General features: G+C 40.4%; 1 protein-coding gene and 1 pseudogene across 4 annotated transcripts in view; both read right to left on the minus strand.

Moving 5' to 3' along the window:
- Window positions 1-9,510, minus strand: part of PCGF5 (polycomb group ring finger 5) — a 61,804-nt gene that overhangs the window by 37,915 nt on the left and 14,379 nt on the right. The window lies entirely within an intron of this gene.
- LOC102759620 lies at window positions 7,294-9,366 on the minus strand (annotated as a pseudogene).

Here is a 9,510-nt window from a genome sequence, read left to right on the forward strand (position 1 = left end):
AGCAAAGATAACGCCACAGCAACCACGAGAGATGGGGTGGGGTAGGGGCGGGACACATGACCACTTGGAGCCTAGAGCAGCCCCAGGCTGGCAAAGGAAGGGGACAAGTACACAAGATGATCCAGACACATTATCCAAAAACTTCACTTTCTTTTTTTTGTGCACCGGGCCTCTAGTTTAGTAATAAGTGAGACTAAAAACAAACCAAAAAAAGGCTAAAAGAACTGGGGGCTATTTCAGACAGAGTGATCAAGGCAGGACTTTCTACGAAGGTGACATCTGGGCATATTTTTTTGTTAAATATCCTTGAATCCCATATTACCTACCTCTGTATACCATTACATACAGCTATTAGGGAACACTCTTCAGTACAGTTCTCTCAAAATGTGGATAAAACGCAGTATTAGAAAAAAACATTAAAAATAAAAACACTTAGATACGAATATAGCCTCTGTCCTCTAAATCTCTTGGTCCCAGTCCAGCTGGCATGGCTCAGTGGTTGAACGTAGGCCTATGAACCAGGAGGTCAGGGTTCGAGTCCCTGTCAGGGCACATGCCTAGGTTGCAGGCTCAATCCCCAGTAGGGGGCATGCAGGAGGTAGCCGATCAATGATTCTCTCTAATCATTGATGTTTCTATCTCTCTCTCCCTCTCTCTTCCTCTCTGACATATATAAAAAATATTTTTAAAAAAACCCACAAATCTCTTGGTCCCAAAAAGTTTCTAAAAATCGATTAGAAAGTCAAAATAACGTTTGGGAAAGGAGGGCTGCTTGTTAAGCCACACTGTAGTGGAGGATTGAGAAGCGGAATTCCTAGAAGATTCCTAGTATTTGCTCTTTTCCCAGGGACAATAGACAAAATTTGGGAAAGAAGGCAAAAAAAAAAAAAAAAAAAAAAAAAAAAAAAGACATTAGCGCAAGAATGAAGGGGTATTACAAAGTCCAATTCCCTGGTGATTCCAAAGGTTTATCATACTCAAGGATTCAGGAATTCCTGGTTGTCTATCAGCCTTCACCAAATAGAGAGAGAGGCACATGATATGCCCAGAGCAAGCCCTACGCTGAGTCAGCCAAAGGCTGAGCGTAGGAGCCTGTCCTCCCAAGGACAAAATACTAACCTAGGTTGAAGAAAGAAATGAAAGCTCATCCATCCAGAGGTACACAGTTTCAAGAATAAGGCTGTGTTAATTGTTTAAGGCCAAGACAACACCAGTGCCCAAGGCTGCTGATGGGAAATATTAATCTATATTCCAGAACTGGACTGTCCAATATGGTAGCACTCCCATGTGTAGCTACTGAGCACATGATATGTTGCTAGTTCAACTTGAGATGTGCTCTACATGTAAAATACAGCACATCTCAAAGCCTTAGCATGAAAAAAAATCTCAATGATTTTTATATTAATTACATGCTGAAATATTTTAGACACATTGGATTAAATAAAATATTAAAATTATTCCTTTTTAAAACGTGGCTACTAGAACAATTTAAATTACACAGGTAGCTCACTTTTATTTCTACTGAACAATGCTGTTCTAGAGGGAGATAAAAAGCCCCATCTGGAGGTGAATTTATATTTCACATCAAAGTTTGAGATAACTGTATGTTATCCTAATTTTGCAGATGAAGAAGAGTTTCCTAAAGGCAAATAACCTGTCTACTCTGATGAATGACACAGAGACTTGAACCCAGGTTTTCTGATATGAAATCACACATTTTATATCAAATTTTAAAGATTTTAACTTTACAAAGGGAAAAAAATGTTGTATAGATATATCATCTCTCCCAAGTTATAGGCTCAATCTCCGTCTCCCCCTCTCTCTAAAAATCAATAAAAAAGCTTTAAAAAAAGTAAAAAAAACCAACTGGTAGTAAATACATCTCCCACATGATTTTAAAAGTTGTTAATAAAGCCCAACCTTATACAAAGTAGAACCTGAGAAAATCCAAGGCAGAAGTTCAGTAAAGATTTGCTTTCCCTAAGATGTTTACAAAATCATCACTACAAATCTACCCTTTGATATTAGTCTTTAATTTGGTTTATACCAGCTATAAAACATATTTTTAAAATATCTGAAAGACTTAATGCCAAGCTCTTTAATTGCTCAACTGCTATACATACTGGTTAACTCAACAGGTGCAAGATAAAAAGGTCTAGGTCTGGGTTAAGACTCTATGGAGACTAATTACAATCTTCATTCTCATCAGCCACCTACAGAAAGATGCTGTGGCCACAAGAAACACCTGGGTCAGAACGGGAGTTAGGTTCACCAATGATATTATTCCCAGTTGAAAAACCACTTAAATGGCAACAAGTGCTAACATTACCCGAGCACTAACCTAGTATCAGGCTCTGGGCTCAGGGCTTTGTATAGATTAAAGTATGGACTTTACCATCCTCCTTGGGCAAATGAGAAATAGTACCGGAGAGCCTGAGTAGGCTGCCATGGCTGCTCACAGCTGCCTAGCTGTGTAGCAGAGATGGCATCCTCTCCCCAGCTGTGCATCTGCAGGCCTAAAGTCCAATTACTATGCTAAGCATCATAAAGCCAATAACACTTGATCCCTGGCATCAAGATTTGTTATTTTTAACTGATCTTTATATTTAGCCCATCACAAACATCATAAAACTTCTGCCTAAAGCTTACAAACTGAAATCCTTCCTTTTACCATTTCTTAGATTTGAACTAGGCTGTTGCACAAATTAATAGAGTCATGTGTCATCTAAACAGTGGTTCCCAAACTGAGATGGGCACCACAATCACCAATGAGATTTTTTAAAGAACAGATTAATTGGCCCCATCCCAAAACAATTAAATCAGAATCTCCAGGAGATCAACAACAGGACTCTTAACTTTGAAAAGCTCTCCAAGACAGTCAAAGATAACTGCGAAATCCTGGCCAAAGGAGGCCAGAAGCTGGCCACAAAATCCTTACCAGTGAATACCTCTGATAGATGAACCCGTTCCAGGATTTGGCCCTCTGCCAAATCATAATCAGAAGTCACTTTACTATTCACTATCAGGAAATCAGTCATAGTACAAAACATAATCGAAAAAATATGGGATGAAGATACTCTCTCCCTGTAATGCAGAGGCCAAGGTAGGACAGCATAATGCTCTAGACCAGTGGTTCTCAACCTTCTAATGCCGCGACCCTTTAATATAGTTCCTCATGTTGTGGTAACCCCCAACCATAAAATTATTTTCGTTGCTACTTCATAACTGTAATTTTGCTACTGTTATGAATCATAATGTAAATATCTAATATGCAGGATGTATTTTCATTGTTACAAATTGAACATAATTAAAGCATAGTGATTAATCACAAAAACAATATGTAATTATATATGTGTTTTCTGATGGTCTTAGGCAACCCCTGTGAAAGGGTCCTTCAACCCCCAAAGGGGTCGCGGCCCACAGGTTGAGAACTGCTGCTCTAGACAAAAGACAATCTGGAGGCAGACTGGATCTGAAACTCAGTCCTACCACCAGGCACATTACTTACTCTATGCTTCTATGTACGAAGCAGATAATAAGAATATCTATCTCACAAGATTCTTGTAAGAATTAAATGAGATAATATATGTAAAATGTGTAAATAAGTATATCGTAATGTACTTATATTCAATGAATATTTGAGCTGTAACTATAAATTAGATCACCAGATGAGCATAAAATCATAACAAGGAGCATTAGTAATCAAATATTGAATGGCAACAGACTATGATTAGTTTGATGTGTCCATCTGAAATAACAGATGATCTTGCTTAAGGGACTTTAAATATCTATTATGTATTGGTATTAATCCTCTGAGGCTATGACAGCCCTACAGATAGTCTTACAGCTCAAGTAAGATATTTTCTACACATTGCTTCACCCGAATGGGAATTGCCTATCTTTGCATGTATGATACTTCTTTTTCTAGGGTAAAGGGTCAATCTTGGAAAAAGAAGTATCATACATGCAAAGATAGGCAGTTCCCATTCGGGTGAAACACTTCTCTAGTATACATTCCTTCTTTAACTTTATATATTTAATATAATTCCTACTGGTCTAGGAGCTATCTTGTTCTGTCTTTTCACTTTGAATATACCTGCTCTGAAGTACTACTGCATGTTGATTTCATAGTTTAATAAAGGGTTATCCTACATCCTTATTTTCAAGTTCTTGAGAGGTGGGGGTGTTCTTCACAACAGGTACAACGACCATTGTTGCTGCTTATTTTGTATGTATGGTCCACCCACAAAGTAATCTACACAAATTTCTTTTCTTAACCACTAATCCTGCTCTCATACCATATAATAAAAGGGTAATATGCAAATCGACTGAACAGCGGAACAACCGGTTGCTATGATGCACACGGACCACCAGGGGACAGACGATCAACACAGGAGATGCCCCCTGGTGGTCAGTGTGCTCCCACAGGGGGAGCGCCGCTCAGCCAGAAGCCCAGAAGCCAGGCTCACAGCTGGCGAGCACAGCAGGGGTGGGGGGAGCCTCTCCTGCCTCCAAGGCAGTCGGACATCCCCCGAGGGTTCCTGGACTGCGAGAGGGCACAGGCGGGCTGAGGGACCCCTCCCGAGTGCACGAATTTCATGCACCGGGCCTCTAGTTGATAATAAAACAATAGTCTTTTCTCTCATGTCCTTGGTGTTATCACTCATTGGTAATGTTCTGTTTATTAAAAGTGATCAAATGCTGACTCCTTTGGTAAAATCATCCTAAGGTGTTCGTTTTATCTGTCAGCACGTTCCTTCCTTCCTTCCTTAGCACATTACCATCTTTAGGTGCCCTTCGTGAGTAACACTCATTTTCAAAGTTTGCTTTGAAAACTTTATTATCTGCTAACAGTTTTTAAGTAAACTGTAGTCATCTGCAAAGAGAAGAGGGAACAGCTTCCTGATTTTAATACATATTATTATTAAAAATGTTTTCCAGTATTTGCTTCCATGAGACAGTATCTCTTGGTTTCACTAATATAAGGATCTAATAAACACTTTCCTTCTGTTATGTTTATACATGGCACATTTCTTTCAAAGGCCCACATGCGTTGCAATTTCATGAAGAACACTTAGGATAACATTACTTCCTACTGAGAATGCTATATGATTTCATCACCACAGAGGAGCAGGCAGCAGCAAAGGAGAAGGATCTTCCATCAAGCAGGCCAGGACACCAAAATGTCCTGGAAGGTTGTACTTCCATAGACAGACTTAGAGTCAGGGTAGAGTTTGGTAGCTCAGTGAGTGCAGCAATGCCCTCATAACCTCCTGATCAATATAAATTCTTGTCAATCATTATGATCACTTCTCACACATACTCCTGATAGCTTTGTTCTTCTGTACTTCAACTTTTCTACCTGTCTCTTCTTTCATTATACTTGCTCAGTTAAACTATTAACCCTGGCTAAATCCAACATACTCTGCTTCTATAAAATTATAGCTGTGGGAGAAAAACATGCACCACACTGATGGTATCTCACCTTAAATTCATGACCGTGAACCTAAAGTGGGTCCTTCATCTGCCAGGTGGTCATACACAATACCCCAAGTCCATTATGCCCTCCATCAATACTTCATACCTTCTCCTCTCTCCTCAAATCCTAAACACATCCTCCCCCAATCTCACTCTCCAATGATGACCTCTCTTCCTCTTTCACTGAAAGCAAAAGGGAAAAAAAAAAAAACCTGAAACAAAGAGAAGAGAATTCACATCACCATATGACTAGCTCTGTACTTTGTGCTCTTGCCTGTTTCCAAAAGTTTCATGTGCCTATCTGCAACCAGTCACTGCTCTGTGCACTCAATCCCCTCCGGATGACCTAAGCACACTGCTTCAGTATTCTCCCCTTTCACTAGATGAGTCTTTTGCTATCTACTGAAGATTTAAACATATTCCTCATCTTAAACAACTGTTGACCCTACTTTCCTTGTCAGCTGTCACTCCATTTCAGAGCTACTTATACTCTCTCCAATTCTTCTCTTCCATTCTGTTTTTTCCCACCTCTTTTTTAACCTTCATTAACATGAAATACTTACATAATCACAGTACAATGAGCAAAACCAGGGAATTTTCCATCCTCTCACACTTATCCAGACTTCCACTCTTTACCACTCCATTGAAACTGCTCGATAGGATTATCCATGACCTCTGTGTTGCTAAGTCCAGTGGTCTATTCTCAGTTCCATCTTACTCAACAGTTAACTCAGTTGATTCCTCCTCCTTCTTCACACTATGTGTACTTTGCCTCCCAGGATCCCACCCTGCTTTCTCCTATCTTACTGACAACTCTTCCTCAACGCCCTGGAACTCCATCCTTGGTCCTCTTTTCTTTTTCTACACTCGCCCCCTTGGTACTTTCATTGTTTAAATATGATCTATATGCTGATAATCTCCAGACTCACTAACTGACATCATCATTTGGGTGTCTCCAAAAATAGCCTCCCGATCTTCCACCCTCAGCCTTTTCTATACAACTGGATGATATCTTTATCCTCAAGTTTCTCAGACCAAAATCTTAAAGATATCCTTTAAGACTGACTTAACTCTTTGACTCTTTTTTCTCTTATGACCCCCACACAGGTCATTAGCAAATTTGGCTTTATTTTCAAAATATAATCAGAATCTGACCACTTTGACCACCACCACTGCCTTGGTACAAGCAATCACTACCTCTTGCTGGACTATTGCAACCACCTCTTAACAGGTCTGTTTTCAATAGTAGTCTGAGTGATGCTTTTAAACATAAATCAGATAATTCCATTCCTCATTCAAAATCCTGCCTGAAATGGGTCATATCTCTAGAGCAGCGGTTCTCAACCTGTGGGTCGCAACCCCTTTGGGGGTCGAATGACCCTTTCACAGGGGTCACCTAAATACATCCTGCATATCAGATATTTACATTACGATTCATAACAGTAGCAAAATTAGTGACGAAGTAGCAACGAAAATAATTTTATGGTTGGGGTCACCACAACTGTATTAAAGGGTCGCAGCATCAGGAAGGTTGAGAACCTCTGCTCTAGAGTAAAAGCCAAATCCTTACAGTGGCCCTATGAGAACTGCACACTGTGCCTGTGGCTCACATCCACCCTATCACCTCCCTGTGCTCTCCTCTGCTCACTGCTGTCTAGCCACACTGGCCTGACCATTTCTCAACATGTCAGGCACATGGCTGCCTTAGACCCTTGGCTCCTTCTATTCCCTCTACCTGAAATATTCTTCCCTCAGTCGTGTAATTGGCTAACTCCTTTACCTCCACCTCCTCAAGTCTATTCAAATATCACTTCCTTTTTTTTTTTAAATGTCACTTCCTTAACGAGGCCTACCCAGACACAGGCTTATTTTAAATTGTAACACCTTCCCACTGACTGCAATTCCCCTTACCAGCTCGGCTCTCCCTCTTTCAATACCATTTATCACCTTCTAATATACACTATGATTTACTTATTGTCTACTGTATCACCCTAATGTAACCCAGGTGCCCAGAATCGTACTTGGAAGAGGAGGTGCTCAGTGAGTATTTATGGAATAAATGAGGACACAGGGTTAGGAACAGTAAAGGGAGCCAAGTGCACTATTGTAGTCAAGTCAGAAACCTGCCTACGCTTTCAAATAAAGGGGAGAGATTCTGAGTTTACTAGTAATCTTTTTGACAACTAAAATGAGTTAAGTCAATATAAACTAAAATCTGTTTCAGTTTTCTAAAATGTTGAGTAAAGAAATGTCAGTAATGAAGCTTCTGAGGGAACATAGCTTTTGTTCACTGGTATTTAAATTTTTGATATAATATAGTAGTCTGGGAAAAACAAGTATGTTATGAAGCATCAGTACCTATAAAAAGTCTTCAAAGTATCGAAATGGAAATTACCTTTTGTTTTTTTACAGGTTAGACTGTACTTATTCTTAATGTTTATATTCAATCTTTCTGTTAGATTGTTTTTTAGGTTTAAGACATTTTTTTACCCCATGATGGATGATGGTCATTGCCACCCTTCCAAGCCCCCAAGGCCTCTACCTTCACATTTACTTTCATTCTATAGCTTAGAAAGAGCTCAAGTTTTGGTGGCTGACTTGTGATGGGTCAGAGTGTGTGCAGAAGGGTCAGTGGCATTAATCCACCTGGGAATCCAGTATTGGGTCAGCCAGTCAGTCCGGCCTGGGTAGTGGCGTACAAGGACTTGACAATAGTAACAGCCTTCTGTAGTTTCAGGTGTTGCAGACCATGGGCAGCACGTTGGATCTCAATGGAGGGTATCAAATCGAGTTCCTTTAGAAGCCTCTTCCTCTCCTCCTTGGCTTTTTTCAGGAGAAGGTGCCTTGTGAAAATATATGTAACCCTGCGTCAGTTCATCTGGATCTTTTCCATGCTGTGTTCTTCCTAATGTACTTGGAAACTGGATACATACCCACTGATGTGCGAACTGTTGTAATGTCATAAGCTTCCAAGGAAAATATGACTTTCCACCTTTCTGGCAGCTAGAAAATCAGAACTGTCTTCCATGCCAATCACAAATGTCTGAAGAGGGTACTGGACGTGGGCCTCTTTTAGCTGCTTCAACAGGGTGGCAGCAACCAAACTGGAATCCAAGCCCCCTGATAAAAGATACCCAATCCTTCTGTCTGTCATCAAACATTTTAGTGGCAGTGTCAAAAAAGGATCTGGAGGCTGCTCTTTATGGTTTCTATCCCAATAACCGGGAAGTTTCTCCACACTGTCACAGGGTGTGCAGAGGCTCACCTCTGCAGTGATTATATTTAACCACTTCCACCAACGCAACGTCGCCATTTGGCTTTAAATCCAAAACTTCATAGTGTCCCTGAAGAAAAGGCTCCACTAAAAAAAAAAAAAGCTGGAGTGCTTCAAGTTAACAAGACCTTTAGCTTCTGAACACATAGCCAAAAGTCCATCTTCAATTACAGCTTTAAACAAAGGTCCTATTCCATAGGTATCTCTGCCCAGGAATACTTTCTTATTGGCCGTATCCAGTAAATTAAATGCAAATACACCATCCAACATACAAATCATGTCTATTCAGTTCTTCCTTTGACATAAAGACGGATTATTTCACCATCCATGTTAGTGTGATATTCAAGTTCAAAATGGCATTGTAGCTTCTAGCGGCTGTAGATTTCTCTGTTGTAACATAGCCACAAATAAGGATATTTCTTCACTCATATTGGCTGCATTCCAAACAGCTGGTCAACCAACAACAACCGGGAAAGTCCAAAGCAGCAGTTGGTATATCCACTGACATTCTCAAAGCAAAATGCATCTGGACCCCTGTGTGCAACCTTCATAGCCTTCAGACACTGAACAGAAAGACAGTCATTGCTGCTAAAGAAGGTCCAAATGTCACGCATGGCGCAATGGAGCTACGGGCTCTCTGGGAGCGAGCAGTTCGAGTGAGCAGGTGGTATGCGATCCAGGCAGTAGCGATCCAGGCTGTGGATAGCAGGTAAACAGGGCTCCTGCTAGACTCTTAAACATACCTATGCACTGACCAT

The sequence above is a fragment of the Myotis davidii genome, unplaced genomic scaffold, assembly GCF_000327345.1.
Source record: "Myotis davidii unplaced genomic scaffold, ASM32734v1 scaffold271, whole genome shotgun sequence".
Classification (NCBI taxonomy): domain Eukaryota; kingdom Metazoa; phylum Chordata; class Mammalia; order Chiroptera; family Vespertilionidae; genus Myotis; species Myotis davidii.